The following is a 16,419-nucleotide window of genomic DNA, read 5'->3' on the forward strand; positions in this document are numbered from 1 at the left end:
GCTAAGGAAACCCTTAGGAGAGTGGAGAAACAGTTGATCCAGGGCTTTGAATGTGAAAATGGGAGAGACCAGGACAGGGTGGTAGAAAAGGACAAACAAAAAGCTGATCTGAGGCTTCTGTTGTTCCTTATGGACTTGAAGATCCATCTCTGATTGTGCCACAGACGTTGCTGAGCCCACGTAGCACAGAAATAATGATGGTGTTTGTTTGCCAGGCAGGCTGGAGGGGTTAATGCAGAGCAGTCTGCTGTGGGAACTGGCTCTGAAATGTGGGAGATCAGGAAATGTTAGCAACTTGGAAAACGTCTCCCATAGTTGTACTGGGGGGCAGGGTTGTGTGCCTGTGTGGGATCAACAGTAGATTTCTTTGGAAGAAGAGGATAAAGGACAAAGGCAAAACTCTGCATCCTGACTCCCTGTGTGCCTGTGCATCTCCACAGAATCAGCCACCAGGAGCAGAAATACCAGGTGGTTGGAAATGCGTGGCTGTGAACATTGGGGTTCCACCTCTCCATGACCAAACTGCCTGCACCTGGGGGCCTGTACACTGTGTTTAATGGTTTTCAGCTCTTTGAGGCATCTGAGTCTACACTTTTTGGGAAGCATCCCTTAAAATGATGGTATGGGAGACTCGTGTGTCCCTGTGGAGCTCAGGTTGAAGGACTCAACACTCTGCTCTGTTGGAGGTGTATCAAGCACTGCTGGTGCATCCATGTCTGTAAATGGCCACAGAACTGAATGTCTGCAGCCACTGAGGAGCCCTTTGTGCATCCTTCTTTCCCAAACACCATCTCTCACAAGAGCAACAATGTGACAGCTTCTCAGTCGGGGACCCTTTCTACCCAAGAGCCTCAGAAGCCAAGATGTGCCCCACAGCTACCCACACCTCACTGCAAGCAAACAAGCCCAGACCCTGAGGGGCTCACACCATCTGATGGTCTCTGCCACCTGGTCAAACCATCTCCTCTCAGCCTTGCATTGCCACAGCATCCCCACTGCAGCTGCCTCTTGCTCATTTGACCCTGCCATGTCTTCTTCCTAGTTCAAGTCACCAGCCCAGCCACCCAGGGCATTGCTTCTAGGTTGAAAACTACACTTGGCTCTTCTTCTGCAGAACCATCCACCCCTTCCAAGCAAATGGAAATGTTTCCCAAACAGCCCTTTGGGGCCAAAGGCATTGCATGCACGTGACAGCTCACACCACAGCTCACTACCAGTTGCTTAGGGGAATCCAGAGAGAGAAGAGAAAGACACAGCTCCGAGGTGCAGGGATTTGTGAGCCTCCTGACAATACCACCACACAGCAGTTCTTTTTTTATCCCAAGCCTCTGCCTTTTAAAACATTTGCTCGGATAGCTGGATGCCAGTGAGCCTCTGAGCCCTTCTGCCACCAAGTTCTCCAAAGCCCTTGGTTCAAAGGGGAGCCTCGGGCAGCCCTGCAGCTCCCAACAGCCCTAAGGATGGATTCATCCCACAGCCATGCACAGATGGCATGCAGGGTGCCTGTCCCGCAGGCTGGCATCTGTTCCCACACGAGCACAGAGCCACCCCGGTGCTGCATGGGATTCCCTCCGGCGAGTCGCTCACAATAAATGGATGCGTGTCAGAAAGGAGGCCAGAAATCCTCATGGGGGTCACTGTTCCACTGGTCCTTTGTGATTTCTGACCGCCGAGGCTGTTCTCCCTGCCACCCCTGCACAGCAAGTACCGAGCTGCATTATTTTCCAAGTGAAACAGCAGCCACCTTCCTGCCATCAGCCTCCAAACAGCTTCTCCCAACAGCAGAAAAACAGGGATGCAGCTCAGTTTTTAGCCCACGGCTTGTGGGCAGAAAAAATCCGGCTGTTGTGTCGGTTAGGTAAAGTTAGCTGTGTCGAACCAGATCAGCTCTTTGCAGCACGGCTCTGGCTCCCGTGCTGGGGGCGGCAGGAGAACAGCCCCTCGGCCGTGCTGCCCAGCAGGTCTCCTGGCCACCAACCATCCCAGCCCATCGCCTGCCCCACGACCCGTAGCACAGCCCCACTTACAGCCGCCTGGGCTCCCGCTGCTTCTCGGCTCCCCTGCTGCGCGGTGCCGCCGCGGCGGAGGGAGCCGGCGCTGGGTTCCGCGCTCTCGGCGTCTCTGCCCCCTGTGGCCGGCAGCCAAGCCGGGCGCGGAGCCGCTGCCAGTTTCAGACTTGCAGTTTCCTTGTGCTGGGAGCTGCTAAATGAAGTTGCACTTCTGGGGCCGAGGGGCGTGTTTTCCTCCCTCCCGAGGTGGTCCCTGCCTGCTGTAATCCAATGCTCATCCCGATGATGTCAGGCAGCTACTGCCCGGCTCCTGCCTTACCGTCGGCAGGAGGGATCCGTGTCCTTCTCGACGCTATCTTTGTTTAGCTTCGCCCTGTAACTCCATCTCCCAGCAGCTGCATGTGCCCGAACATCTCCCGTGCGGTGCTGGGTGCTGTGGTTTTGCTTCCTCCTGCCCATCACTCCCCCAGGTTTCTCTGGCGTGCATGTCCCAGCTGCATGCCACCATCCATCCTTGCCAGCATGCCTGGCCAAAGGCACCATCACACCCCATGCAGCCTGAGCTGGTTTACCAGACATAGTCCTGGGAAAGTGCCTCCCTAGAGGAAAAATAGTTTTGTGTCTTTTTAGAGCACCTGTTGATCCAGCTTCTCCTATGGGGTAAAATCCAAGTGTCTTTTGGCTCATCTGTCCCTGGCTACCAGCCTTATTTGGGGGTGAAATGCAGAGCTGGTGACAGCACCCAAATTTAAAGGGGAGAAGGTGCTTAGGGCAAAGCAAGCCCTAACACCAAGCACATGTCTGTGTATCCATCATGCTGTGAAGCACAGCCTGGGAGCTCTCAGCAAGCTTGAGGTTGCTCTAGGAGAAGAGAAAGTTCTGGCTACTCCTGGGCCCAAGAGCATTCCTCTGGGGGATGCCACATCAGCATTGGAGACAGCACTGGGTGGCTGAAGCCAAATGAACAAGGTTGTTGTAGTGCCAGGTCTCCACTTGTCCTCCTGGCCCATGCTCCTGCCCAGCTCTGCCAGCATGGTGGAAGGGGGTCTGAGCACACATGGGTGTTGATACTGCTGCCTGCTCCTGCCTGAGCACCCAGACTGGAACAGAGCTCCTCAGAGCTGGTTGCTTTGCTGAGAGGGTGACAGACTCTCTCTGTCCCTGCTTAGAGGACAGTCGGGCCCTCAGCCTTGTAAGGAGGGGAGGTGACACAATTCAACTGAAGTACACCAAGGGTGTTTGCCAAGGACCAGATCCAGTCCCCACTCGAGCCAGACAAGCTTTTATTTCAGGTTGTGAGCAAGGTGAGCCAGGAAGACTTGGCTCTCCCAAGCTGCCATCTTGCAGACAGCCACACAAGCAGCATCTCTACCATCCTGCAGTTCTTCCATGACAGATGGGCCCAGAGCAGTTTGGTGCCAGTAAGGATCACCAGCCTCTCCTCTTGCCCTGGCATAAGCTACCCAGCCAAACCTCCTCCACCTCTGCTGGTCTCACCACCTCCAGCCAGAATCTGTTTGTGCCTGCCTGAAAACATGCTGTTTGCTGTGACAGATACCCACGCCCCTGCCACTGCTTGCAGGAAGAGATAAAAACACCAACAAAAGCAGCAGGCAGTGCAGGAAACACCCTGATGACAATATTGAGGCACAGAGCAAGGGGAATGAACCTCAGTAGAGCAGAACATCCCCACACTCAGTGCATTCTCAAAGTCACCTCATGGAGCTCTGCTTCTGGATTCAATTCAGGTTTATTTCAAAACCAGCCTTGGGGAGCCAGTTTGCTTTCCTGAGATGTATCCCTGGGCTGAAAGTCTTCTCTCTCCAGTGCTTCTGAGTCATGCCTTGCCACTTACCCAGAAGAAGCAGTGAGGGACTGACCAGAGAGCCCTGCCCGTCCTCAGGAGGTGCAGCAGAGCAGGGAGGGCTCTGCCAGGCTCTGCTGAAGGACACTGCTCTGTTGGCCTGGCCAAGGCTGCAGTTCTCTCTTTACTCCAGGCCCTCTCAAAAGTGATCCAGAAGCTACAGCTTTACATTAACATTTGGGCTGCAGGGTCTGAAGGCCAAATCTGGTAAGGATGCAAGTGCCACAGCAGCATACCAGGCAAAGTTTTCTTGGCAGCCCTTGGCCAGCACCAGTGCCATGCAGGCAATATACAGCAAAGCAATAAGAAAGCACTTGGGGAAGCCAGGAGCACAGCAAGTGCACTGTGAACCTAAGATGTGCCTTGTCTTGTTCAAACTTCCCAGTCCTGTCTGTCTGGTCCTGGGAATGAGCCCCTCAGAACATCCATCAAGGAGTCTGTCCTTTCCTGCACTTACAGTGCAGTGTCCTCACAGTGACCTCCTCACCCAGTACTAGCCCCTACAAGGACTGGTCAAACAATTTCCATCAAAGCTCTTAAGTAGAAAAAATACAATTTGGTATTTTCTACAGAATTTATCTTTTTCCACAAGAGAAGGAAAAAAAAAAAATCTTGAGATGCCAGAAAGTTTCTTGGGGTCATACCATGTTAGGACAGAAACTCAGGGCTTTTCATGCCTTCAGTCATTCTCTCAACCAAAAGTTGATGTTTTTTTCTGGAAATCCACCCAAACTTGCAGCTAATTCTCAGCTTCACCACCTCTTGTCCTGTTGCTTCGTATGCTGCTGGTACAAGGCATGGGATGTGAGTAAATGCAGTTTCCACCTCCCCATGCTGAGAAGATCACAGGATCACAGAATGTTAAGGGTAGGAAGGGACGTTTGAAGATCAAGTCCAACCCTCCTGCCAGAGCAGGATCATAGAATCTAGCACAGGTCACACAGGAAGATGTTCTAGCTGCTGCCCAGGATGGAGGGTCCTGCAGCCTTGAGTTGCCTGCTTCAGCCACAATCAGCTCCAATGGCTTCTGCTTCACACCTGCCTTGTCTATGCTGAGGGTTTCTGCCTGTTGCAGCCCTTCGCTTTGTGCTGTGCTCTCCTGCCTGCTCTCAGGTTGGTGTTGATGGCATTGCTGCTCTGGACACCAGGAGGTTTGGCTCTGCTGTTGACTGTGCACTTGGGTCTGCAGAGAGTTGCAGTGATTATTTTTTCAGCTCTGCATCACAGAGTGGGGCACAGAGAGCAACAGCCCTGGGGAAGGACAGGCCTACAACGTCCTGCAGCCTTCCTGCTCTGGTGCAGCACAGCATGAAACAGCATGGCCAGGGAAGAGCAAGAAGCTGTCCCATGGGTTGACTGTCAGCCTGTAGCTGGAGGAAACACAAAGCCAGAGCAATCTTGTAGGACAGGTGTCAAAATGAGGTAAGAGTATCCCCAAGGCTACACCCTAAAGAAACCCACCCCCAGAGCTGTGCTGCGACGCCGGATTGCACTGCTTGCTCCAGCAAGAAAAGCACCAGCACAAAGGGCCCTCCAGGAGGCTTGGAAGCCCAAGGAAGAAAGCTGTCACTTTAGAAGGACCTGACCTGCCTCTGACCTGAATGTTTTCACAGCTCAAGCCTTGCTTCCCTCAGGAGCTGCTGCTGAGGTCGGAGTGGTGCTGCCATAGCCCCTGATGCAGCACAGAGCCTCCTCACGTAAGAGTAGCTTCCCACTGCATTTCCCAGGCACTGAGCAATCCCTGGTGCTTGATGTAATCAAGATTACAAGGAAATGTGGAGTAAGATATGCATGGAAAAAATGTGACAACCTGACTTTCTTTTTTTTTTTCTTCCAGACTTCCTTCCCCAAAATAAACACTTGAAATAAACTTGGGATCAAACCCCTACAGAACATATTTCAGTGGTCTGCTCGGCTCCCTGAGGAAAGCACAGATGTCTGAAGTCATCACACAGCAGCCTGCACTTTGGAAATTTCAGGAGAAGAGCAGAAAGGGACAGGTAAGAGCAGCTTTAGTGAGAAGCTTCCTTTGCTGTCAAAGAAGGCCAGGGCTTGCTGTGGTTTAGAGAACAGAGCGGGTGTTGGGACGTCTGACTGCATCACTCGTGCCCAGACCCACTTTGGTTTATAGAAGTTGTTCATTCAGAAAGGTTCAGCAACAAGTGAAACACAAAGCAAAGCTGTAACCAGGCTGAACTCATTAGTGAACCCCCTCCAGGGTCACCCCTAGCAGCGGGCAGGGTCCAAGAGTGGAGCCTGTGGTGGGGAGCCCCTGGGCACTGGGACAGCCGGGACGTGCTCAGCTAACTGTTTACTTTGAGCTGTGGCTATTCTTAGCTGCAGTAATCTGGGCAGCAATGATAAAGCTTTTCACTGCAAAGTGAGTGGCTGTGCTTTGCTTCTGGGCAATTTCACTCCACAAGCTCGTCCCTTCCCCCTTCCCAGCCACAACTCCACAGGGACCTTATCTTCTCTGTGGAGCCAAACACCTCCAGAAGGTTTGTCCCAACAAGACGGTTTGGAATCTCAGCCCAAACTTTTTTTTTTTTTTTTTAATTATTTTTCCCTAGGGAAATTTTTCAGTTTGGAAAAGAAAGGAAGTGGTTGGGGTTTTTTTGGGTTGTTTTTGTTTGGTGGTTTTTTTGTTTGGGGTTTTTTTTTGGTTTTTTTTTTGTTTTTTTTTTTTTAAATAGTCTCCAAAGTCTGGTCCAAAACCTTTGCTGAAAGCCTGTCATGGACATGCAGCCTCCAAACCTTCATTTGTGCAGGAGTCCTGCAGCCCAAAGAAGTCACTGGACTGTTGCCTCTTTGCAGCTGCCACAAACACAAGTAAGACTCAGTTCTCATGGCAAGCCAGGGTGGTTAGTCAGTGAGAGCACTGCCCTATGCCATGTTCTACCCCAAGGGTCCCAAAGCCCACTGCAAACTCCCTTGCATACCCTGTATCAGAAGGACTTTACCTGCTGCTGACAGGAGAAAGTGTGGCAGCTGCCAGCGGCACAAAGGCCACAAGTGGAGCGTGAGCCCTGCCTGCTGAGGGCTTTGTTTGTCTGAGGGCATCCAGAAGCTTCCTCAGTGGAAGCCACAGGGGTCAGGCATCCAGCACATGCTTCACCAGAAACCAGTCACCTAGTGAAAGCTGTCTTGTTTGGGACAGGGAGGGAACAGCAGCATCTCTGTCTGCTCAGGGACCTATTCAGGGGAATGGGCAAATATTAATTAAAAAGGCTAATTCTGCTCATTAAGAAGGGTCAGATACACAGAAAGAGCTAAAAGCAGTTGTCAGGGTGAGAAGGTGCAGCAGGAGAGGTATTGCTGACGTTGATCGTGACTGCTCAGGTCTTGCTGGCAGGGTAGCAGGAGGTCTTTGGGGTCCATGCAGGGATCCTCCTTCCCTTTGTCCCTCTGCCTCTGACAGAGGGGGTGGCTGGAAGAACACAAGCCCAGGCTGGGCTGGCAGTTGTGCTGCTTCTCCCTTTTTGGAGAGCAAAGGGGTGTGCTAATAAATGAGAAGGAAAGTCATCCCTGCCAGCTCTGTCACACAAGCCAGAGCTACCCAGCCCATGGGGATGATTTTCCCCTGGTGTTTGGCAACCAGAGGATTTCTGCTGCAGATGTGAAGGAGCCATGTAAACATTTTGATCCTGACTTGTGCTCTCAGCTCAGGGACTCTGAACAGAGCACTCCTGCTTTGTAATGGTGCAGGATCAAACTCAGGTTACTAATCCTGTTGTGAGCCAAAGGGCTGCAATCCTCAGGCTTCAGCATAAACACTCACTCTCTGCTTAAGGCCAGGAAGGAAAATTTCAGCCTACCCTGGCATGACTCCCTGCTCTCCACACTGGTTCCTTACAGGGCTGTGTGTAACCAGAGGTCTTCTCATGGAGCAGCAGGCCACTGTGACAGGCAGGACAAGCTCAACAAAGCTGGTCCTGTGCCATCCCATGCAGTCAGACACAGTGCTGTTTATCTGTTCTAGATGTTGTTGAGGCCTGGGGAGGTGCAGCATCTCTGCCATGTGGTCTGGGAGCAGCAGGAGTTCAGGGTGCTCCAGGGGAAGTGCTCCATGTTCTGGTCAGGGAACAAAATACTCAGTTTGTGCTGACAGTGTGCATGAAATACAGGCTTTGCTTAGTGACCTGGGAGCATTTTGCTCAAGCATTGCATCCAGCCAGCTCCCAGCACCACCCTGGGAACCTGCCCTGGTTCAGGCATTCCCCAGGTGTGCAGTGGCTCATACAGGGAGGTGTAAGCAAACAGGGCCACCCTGCACCCTGGGTGGCACAGAGCGGGCTCTGCCATGCTGATGTGGATGCAGGAGCTGACAAAGCCCTGTTGTTCCTTACTGACTGCGTGGGCAGAGAATGGTGCAGGGTACTGGGAGGAATGCAGGGTGTTGTGAGCCATGGGGTTTGCCTGGGCAGAGCCAGGGTCTCAGATCCCTGCTGGAGTAGCAGATACTAAGGCATAGTCCTAGCCTCAGAATGCTTCATCCTTTAAACAGCAAAACCGAAGAGGTTTTTTCCTCTCCTTCTGGCAGTTGGCTGGTGAAGAACAGAAGGCTAAAATGACCTCTACAGACACAGATTATCACCCAGCCCAGAATGTTAACCTTGTCCACACTGCTGCTGGCAGCTCCTCCATGTGCTCCCAGATGGACTGTCCAGTGCTCTGGTGAGTCCCTGCCCACAGACCTTCCTCACTGGCCCATCTCCCTGCCTGCTGCTCTGCAGCTGTGTTTCAGTGACTGATGGGGGTTTTTTTTGTGCCATGGCTATTCCATTAGGGTTTTTTTCCTGGCAGTTTCCATTTGCTCCCTTGACTCACTGCATCTGTGTCAGATTCTTGCTCTCTCTCAAAACTGGCCTTTTTTTTTTTTTTTTTTTGCTTTCTTTTAGGCAGCTGTAAACTTTTCACATTCATGCAGGATTACAGCTTTTTGGACACAGAGTTCATTGTTCCTACAGATCCCATTTGTGTATTGGATAATTTCCTTTTATAACATCTCTCAGCTTTGTGAAGCCTGGCTTGATGAGGCATCAGGTATCTTTATTCAGACTGTTCATTGCCAGAACAATCCAGTAATGGCATTTGCATTCACATCAGCTTCCTCCAGCCATACCTTCAAACCCTAGCTCCATACAGTCCTGAGTTAATTGTCTCATAAGAGGGTCTTGCAGAAGACCTTTTAATGAAAGCCCACCAGGCTGTCCTGGGATGGAAAGTTTCAGCCTTGTTTGACCTATAGGTCTGGGTTTGGGTCTGAGTTCCCTGCCCTCTAATTCTGAGTGAGCTGTAAATGTCAGTCACCACCAAGATAGCCTTTGCCCAAGTTGCTGTGCTGCCTGCTCCTCCCTGCATGCAGATGATCCAAGGCATCACCAGAGCAGGGATGCAGATCAGACAGACCTCTGTATTCCAAGTTGTCTCCTTATGGTGGCCATCCTGCAAAGGCATGGTCAGGGGATAAAGCTCTGCAACAAGCTCAGCCTCTGTGAAATGCTCCTGCTGCAGATGGGCACTTTGCAAACTGCCCTTCTCGAGCTGCCCAGAGCTGCTGGGACCTGGCTAAGTGAGTGAGCTGCCAAGCAAGGGGCAGCTGCACCAAAAGGGCACTGGCACTGCAGAGTTGCCACCCCCAATGGCAGGAGACCTCACTGTTGGAACAAGAGGTGCTGTGTGCTCCACAGCAGCAGTGCCTGCTGACTTGCAGAAAGCAGGGCTCAGACTGAGCATCCAGAAGGGAAAAGCCTCTGTATTTTGACTGACTAAGAGGCCTTTCTAGTTATTATTTAACCAAGTCTCTAGACCCTGTAACACATCATTAGTAACAGAATGGAATCTCAGCAGTCTCCCAGAGTGAAGCAATATGTATGAACTTACATATTTCTATGTATGAATTTATATGAGTTTATATAGGTGACGTCATAGCTTCACATATATCAATGGCTGTAGCCAGGTGGGCTCCTAGAAGCCTTCCTCCAGGCCTTGTCATTGCCATGGGAAGTTATCATCTTCTCTCCAACAGCTCCATCGAACACAGCCCTTCTGTCACCAGCTCTTCAGTATCAAAAGCAATCTGGGAGTTAACTCTGCTAGCTGTTGCCTTGCTGGCTGACAAAAAATTGTGTGAAACAGAACTGGGATTGATGGAATAAGAGACCCTCCTTTTCCCATCGTTATTTGCATGAAGGAAGCAAGAAGGACTCATTGGAGCTACTGGTTTATTAGACTTGAGACACAATATGAGAGAAACCTCCTCAACTTGACATTGAAATGTTGGATGTGGAGGGAGGAGTGTGTGATCCCACCTGCAAAGTAGTTACTAATTTGGAGTAAACCACTACGTGGCAGGGGTTTTACCCCACAATATGGGGGTCTTGTGGGCCATGAATTTCAGCCCAGTTTGCCACATGCTGAACATTTGGCAAGGCCTGTGGTGTATTTAGCACCATTTGTTCTGCAGTACTTTAAAAAGGGACACCCTCATGCTCTGCACAACTGAGCTGTGCCTCCTGGCTACCGATCCAGCCCAGCAAGAGCCAGGAGCTGATGGTGGCCACCAGTGATGGTATCCAAACAAATTAAGTTTGGGAAGCTGTTAGGAGTCATCTTTCATCATTCAGCATTTTCAGTTGGGTTCATTTAGTTCCAGGCTGGGTAATTACAGCCTCATTATTTTCCCTTTTACAATGAAGACAAGACTGCAAGCCAGGCAGGATAATTCCTCCTGCTCCCGTTGCCAAGCTATGACAGCACAGCCACGCCATATGGAATGTGTCATGGTGTCAGCTTCATTAATGGTAAATAATGGCCCTTCAGTTCAGCAACAGCTTCACACCAGCTGCTGCCTGACTATAAAGCACTAAATTTCAACTCCTGCAGACAGAGAATTGAGTTGAGTTTACCAGTGCCCAGCACATTCCTCACTGACCAGCATGCATCAGGTTTTGCAAGTTATTTTTTTCACTGAAATTGGTATCTGGCTACAATCAGACCTTTCCTTCTGAACCCTCAAAAACTCTTCTAAAAATAAGACATCAAAGTTCCTGTGGCAGCATGTAGAGGCTAGGACCCAGGGAGAGCTGGTAGATCAGATATCAGGGAGCAATCCATCCTATCTGTCCATGTTCACTGGTTGGAGGGGAAGCTCAGTAGCTACCAGGGATTAGATCCTGACCTTGTAGGCAGCTTCAGGGCAGTGAGATCAAATCTGAGCATAAAAGGGACAGAGACACTTCACTTCTAGTGTTGTACCTCACCAAAGGCTCTGCTCTTGCAGGGACTATTTCCCAGCCCAGAAATCTCTGCTCTGTGGCAAAACGTTCAGCCCTGTGCATCAGACAGCAGCATGTCCACTTCTGCTTTGCTTTGCTGGCTCTTGCATGAAATTGCTTGAGGGCTGTAAGGACACCAAGTGCATGTTTGGGAAAAAACAGCTTTGAAAAGAGAACATCCACCAGAGCTGCACTGCAGCTGGTTCTGCACAAGCCCCTGAGCACAGGGTAGGTAACAAACACAGCTCTGCTATTACCTGGGCATGTGGCGATGGTGTGAGGGGCAGTGGTTTGAAACTGTAGCAGGGCAGAGGTAGGAAGGACATCAGGAGGGAGTTCTGCACAGTGAGGGTGGTGAAAGGCTGGAACAGGTTGGTCAGAGAGGTGGTGAAGGGGGACATTTAAGGTCAAACTTGGTAGGGCCCTGAGCAACCTGCTCTAGTTGGAGGTGTCTCTGATGACTGCAGAGGGGTTGGATAAGATGAACTTCAAAGGTCCCTTCCAATCCCATGCATTCTATGATGATTTTAATTAAAAATTATAAGCTCTCTGATCTCCCACAGAGAGCAAATTCAGAACTGAACTGTTTCTTATGCCAGGGGGAACCACTCTGCTTCTGCCACTGCAATGCCTGTGGAGGGCAGCCCCAGCATGGTGCCCTGCTTCTGTTTCCTATGGTCTGCAGTGACAGCCTCAGAGTGCAGAGCAGGTACTAGAGGCTCAGTGCTCTCAAGGTGTTCTGCAGCAGGAAGCTCCTTTGAGAGATGCCCTGATAACCCAGCCCTCAGCCCTCAGTTCTGCCCCTTCCTTCCCTTCCCCAGCTAGGCCTGTGGCTGGTTCTGCCCCAGCACATGGCCATGGTGAGTTCTCAGCCTCACCAGCCTCACGCTGCCTTCAGCAAACCACTCTTGAGCAGCAGCCAGGCTGGGCTCAGCCATGGGGCTGCAGATGCTGTTGTGTTATTAGACTCCCCCAGGGTCCTTTTTTCTAGATCTAACTGATGTAAAACGGGAAAAATGTTTTTATAGAGAAGAGTGCCATGAGTCACTCAGCACCACGGCGGCTTGGAGCAAGCAGAGTTAATGGCACAGCCCCCTCCCAGGAGCGGTTCAGAGCCTCTCAGCGCAGAGCTCCTTTCAGATCTGGATGCCCTTTTATTGTTATCTCAAAAGTATTTCTGGAACTCTTGGCCAGCTTTAAACAAACAAACAAAGAGAAATATTTGTGAAGATAGTGCCGTGGAGAGGGTTTGGTTCGTGAGCTTCCTAAGCTGCAGGGTTTCATTTTTAGACTTCATTTTTTTATAGAGCCTGTGAACGGGAGAAGAAAAAAATTGCTGTGAGATGTTAAATCACACACAAGCACCCAGCTATTGGCTCTGGAATAACAATCCTTCAATGCAGCAAGCATCAAACGTGGGAAGAGATTGATCTGACGCATCTCTAGATCGTGTGAACTCCTTCCTCAAGGAGAAGCAGCCTCCGCTGGAGACACGAGAGGAAGGAGCTCTTTTCCCTCCTTTAACAGAATACAACATAAGCAACTGTGCCATGCTAAATGCTCCCTGGCACAGGTGCAGAAATGCAGCCTCTGAAATGTCAGCTGCTACCTCGGGAGGATTTACATGATTTATGAGAAAAAAAAAAAATCTCACTGGCTTCTGAGCACCTTGGGAAGCAGCAGCACCAGTGAGGGGGACAATGCAAAAGGAGGGGGAAAGAAATCTCCAGCTAAATAGAAGTGACCATGGCCAGTGTGATTCTGCAGTGCTCTTGTTAGTATGAGAAAGAAATGGGGTCAGGCACTCACCTGATTTTAACCTGTGTGGAAAGATGAGCAGAGGGAGCCTGCCATGGCTCTGGGTGCTCATTTGCTCACATTGCATTTTGACTCACACAGTCCTGTGGCTCACCTACAGCCACACAACTCCTCGCTGCTCCCACTGCTGTTCCACTAGAAGCTGTACTGCTGCAGTGGCTGTTGATCAGAAAGATGTCCAGCTGGATTTCAGTGCAGGCTCTCATGGGACAGATGGGGTCACAGGGACAGGGCAAATAAATCCTGGCTTAATAAAACAAAAATATATCAGGCAAGGAAGAATCATGAAAAGGCTTGGAACAATAAACCAGCAGCATTTATAAGTGTGTTTGGAGAGTGCTCAAGTAGAAGCTCAGCTAGCTGTGTGGATATCTACTCTCCAAGTGTCTCCTTAAACACAGAAACTTTGCTACCCTGTACAGCCTGAGGTGCTCCAGCATCAAACCCAAGCTTGCATCAGCAGTGCCAGGCAGGGCAGGGGTTAAAGCCTGGCTCTGCACTAACCCTTGCCCAAGGGAATGGGAAAGGTGCCAGGCTCCAGCAGTGCTTCTGGCTGCAAGGCTTCTCCTGGGACAGTTACCAGCAGCTCTCAGCAGTGTAGGCTACGGCTGCTCCAGCAGCACCAGCCCTGTCTGGGGCAGATCCTGCTCCCCAGAGGGCCCTGTGTGAGCACCCCATGCTGACACCATGTTCACCAAATGCCACTTTTTTACTCCCTTTTTGCCAGCCATCTGCTGCTAGACCCTTCCATGGTTCATTCACAGCTGTCACTGCAGATCTTCTGCACAAAATATCCACTCAGTAGGTCTCTGGGTTTTGTTGTTTCAAAAACCCAAGCTTTTATTTAATTCCAATAGATTTCAGTTTCTCTCCTGCCTCCATAGATAATGAGCTGAACCAGCTCAGTAATGTCCTTCCAGGGGATAAAAGTGAAGACTTCTCACCACCTGTTTTCTCAATAACCCAAACCAGTGCTGTCTGCAGAGCAAAGCATGAGATCTAAAGTGAGCTGGGGTCAGTGACAAGGTCTCTGGTGACATATGAGGACTTAGAGCAGATTGAACAAAGGTGTCCTATAGAACAAATTTCTGGTCAAACCAAACTGGAAAGGCACAACGATTACAATCTCTCTGTCATAACAGCAGTGACTCATCCAGTTGCAGTCACTTGGGGTGCAGAGGAAAACAGTTACTCAATCTCTCAGGGATTCAGACACTGAGGAATATCTTATGCAAGGTTTAGCAGCGTTACTAATGGCCTTGCAGCACACAGCTCTGCCATGACTCTCACTCAGCTCGGCGGATCACAAACAGGGTGACTCATGTATCCATGACATGATAGCAAAACAGGGAGTCTCACAAGTGCAGAGGCAGGTGCCAATGCAGTCACCTGGCACAGCCAAGGGAAGATGAGAGTTGCAAAGCACTGCAAAGAAAAGCAGCTTCATGTCTGAAGACTTGAGAGTAGATGAGGTTCATTTTTCCTGGTCTCAAACTGCAGGGGCCGGCCTGGCACAGCACAAGTCAGCGGTGAGTGAGCCCCTCTGCCCACTCACACCCCAGGGACTCACCTGGGAGCTCCACAAACCGAACATTTCCACTCAGGAGGCCTTTGCACCCTGCTGTGATCCCAGGAATTTGTAGAAGCCCTTCGCTCTGACCGTGCAAAGACTGCTCAGGCCCAGCAGGGGTTCTGCCCTTTCTCTAATGACCAACATCCTCACACATGGAGGACTCTGATGGCTCTTCTCAAAGCATGGCTGAAAATCTGGGTGGTAGAACAGAGCTCAGTGCAAAGCCAGCTGCAATAGCACCTGCAATTCTTTGTGCTCTGGGGATCCAGTCAGCACAGGGTTATAGAGACTGCCCAACACCAATCACTTCCCAGAAGTCCAGCAGTTAGGATGGCACTGGAAAGCTATGCAGACACCTCCAAGCCTGGACATTATGCAGGACAGAGCACAGAGAGGTGTTTGGATTTGTGTATGGGCCCAGGCAACACTCCAGAAAGACCACCTGGGCCATGGGGTTATTTTACAGTTGGTTTTACCCAGCCACTCATTCTAGTCTGCAATTCCTTTCACCTGCCTGAAAAGTTCTGAATGGTCAAAGAATGATTTGATTACAACCTGCCTGGGGCATCTGTTACCTTCAAAAGTAGAGCCCCTGCAGGGCAGGGCCCCCAGATACTCTGGGGAACATCAGCACAACGTCTGCATTTCTGTTATCACAAAAGGGAGAGCCTCGAGAGTAGCCAGAACAGCTCCAGGCTGACACTTCCATCAGCTCAGGGGCACAGAGGACTGCAGAGAGTTGCTTTCAGATGACTGCATCTGACACATTTCCTTCAGATGTTACCTAATTTCCAGGGTTTTGACCTCGACACCTCAACTAGCCCAGGGGTATTTATGGGATGCACCAGGCAGGCACACAGCGGTGCGCGGCTGGGTTCTGCGCTCAGAGCTGATGAACGCCCCAGAGCAGCCTATTTTTGTACAGCCAGGATAACCTCCTGCCACGGCCTGGCTCCTTCCCAAGGCTCACAGTCACTAGGCTGACTTCATCCTTATCTCCTGTTAAACACGTGTGGTTGGAGGAGATGTTATACAGAATCAGAGTGGGGGGGAGTTGGGGGGGGGTGGGTGTTGGGAAGTGAAAGGAGGGCTTGGAAATCTCTGTGACATGGACAGTGGAAGGATAAAGCTTTTTATCTGCATTCTTTGTCTTCCCCTAGCACAATCCAGAGGAGCATCCCACAGTACTTCACAGAACTATTCATCTCAGGAACTTCCTGTAAGGAAAACAGTCTCAGACCCAGGCTTTAGCTGTTTCATCACTGTATTAGTAATGTACCTATGAGATTATTAGTAACACATCTCTTCAGTTATTGGTCTGGGATTACTGAAATGGCAGCAAAGAATTCTGGATTCTGCCCTTTTTTCTGCATACATTCGTGTAAAGAAAGAGTGAAGTGGCAGAGATGTGGCAAAAGCCTTCTTACAGATGCAGCTGGTGCACCCAAAAGGATAATAAACCACATTAATGCTAAGGGCTCACATATTAGCTGAAGACAGCACAGTTCCAGTGATCCATGGTATGATCTTTTGCTGAGAACAGCCTGGGTGTTCTCACGAATGAGGCTGATGCTGTTAACATCATGTTCCTATGTTCCGAGTGTGAAAGCTGCTGTGGAAGATGAGTGGCTGCTTTACTGGATTCTTTTTGTCATTTCTTGGCACTTCTAGATGGCAATGAAGCTATCACTGGGATTACTTGTCCCTCTCTGCGATGGAAGCAGGTTTTTGAGGAAGGGACTGTGGGAGGAAAGCAAGGTCTGAGAGAGTGGGAAGTGATGTGCAGGAGCGAACTGCTACAGTCAGAACACAGCCTTTGACTCAGCCCGGGCAATGCTGGCACTGCCTGCTGATGCTTTGCATTGCAAACATAAACTA

Source organism: Indicator indicator, chromosome 24, assembly GCF_027791375.1.
Source record: "Indicator indicator isolate 239-I01 chromosome 24, UM_Iind_1.1, whole genome shotgun sequence".
Classification (NCBI taxonomy): Eukaryota; Metazoa; Chordata; class Aves; order Piciformes; family Indicatoridae; genus Indicator; species Indicator indicator.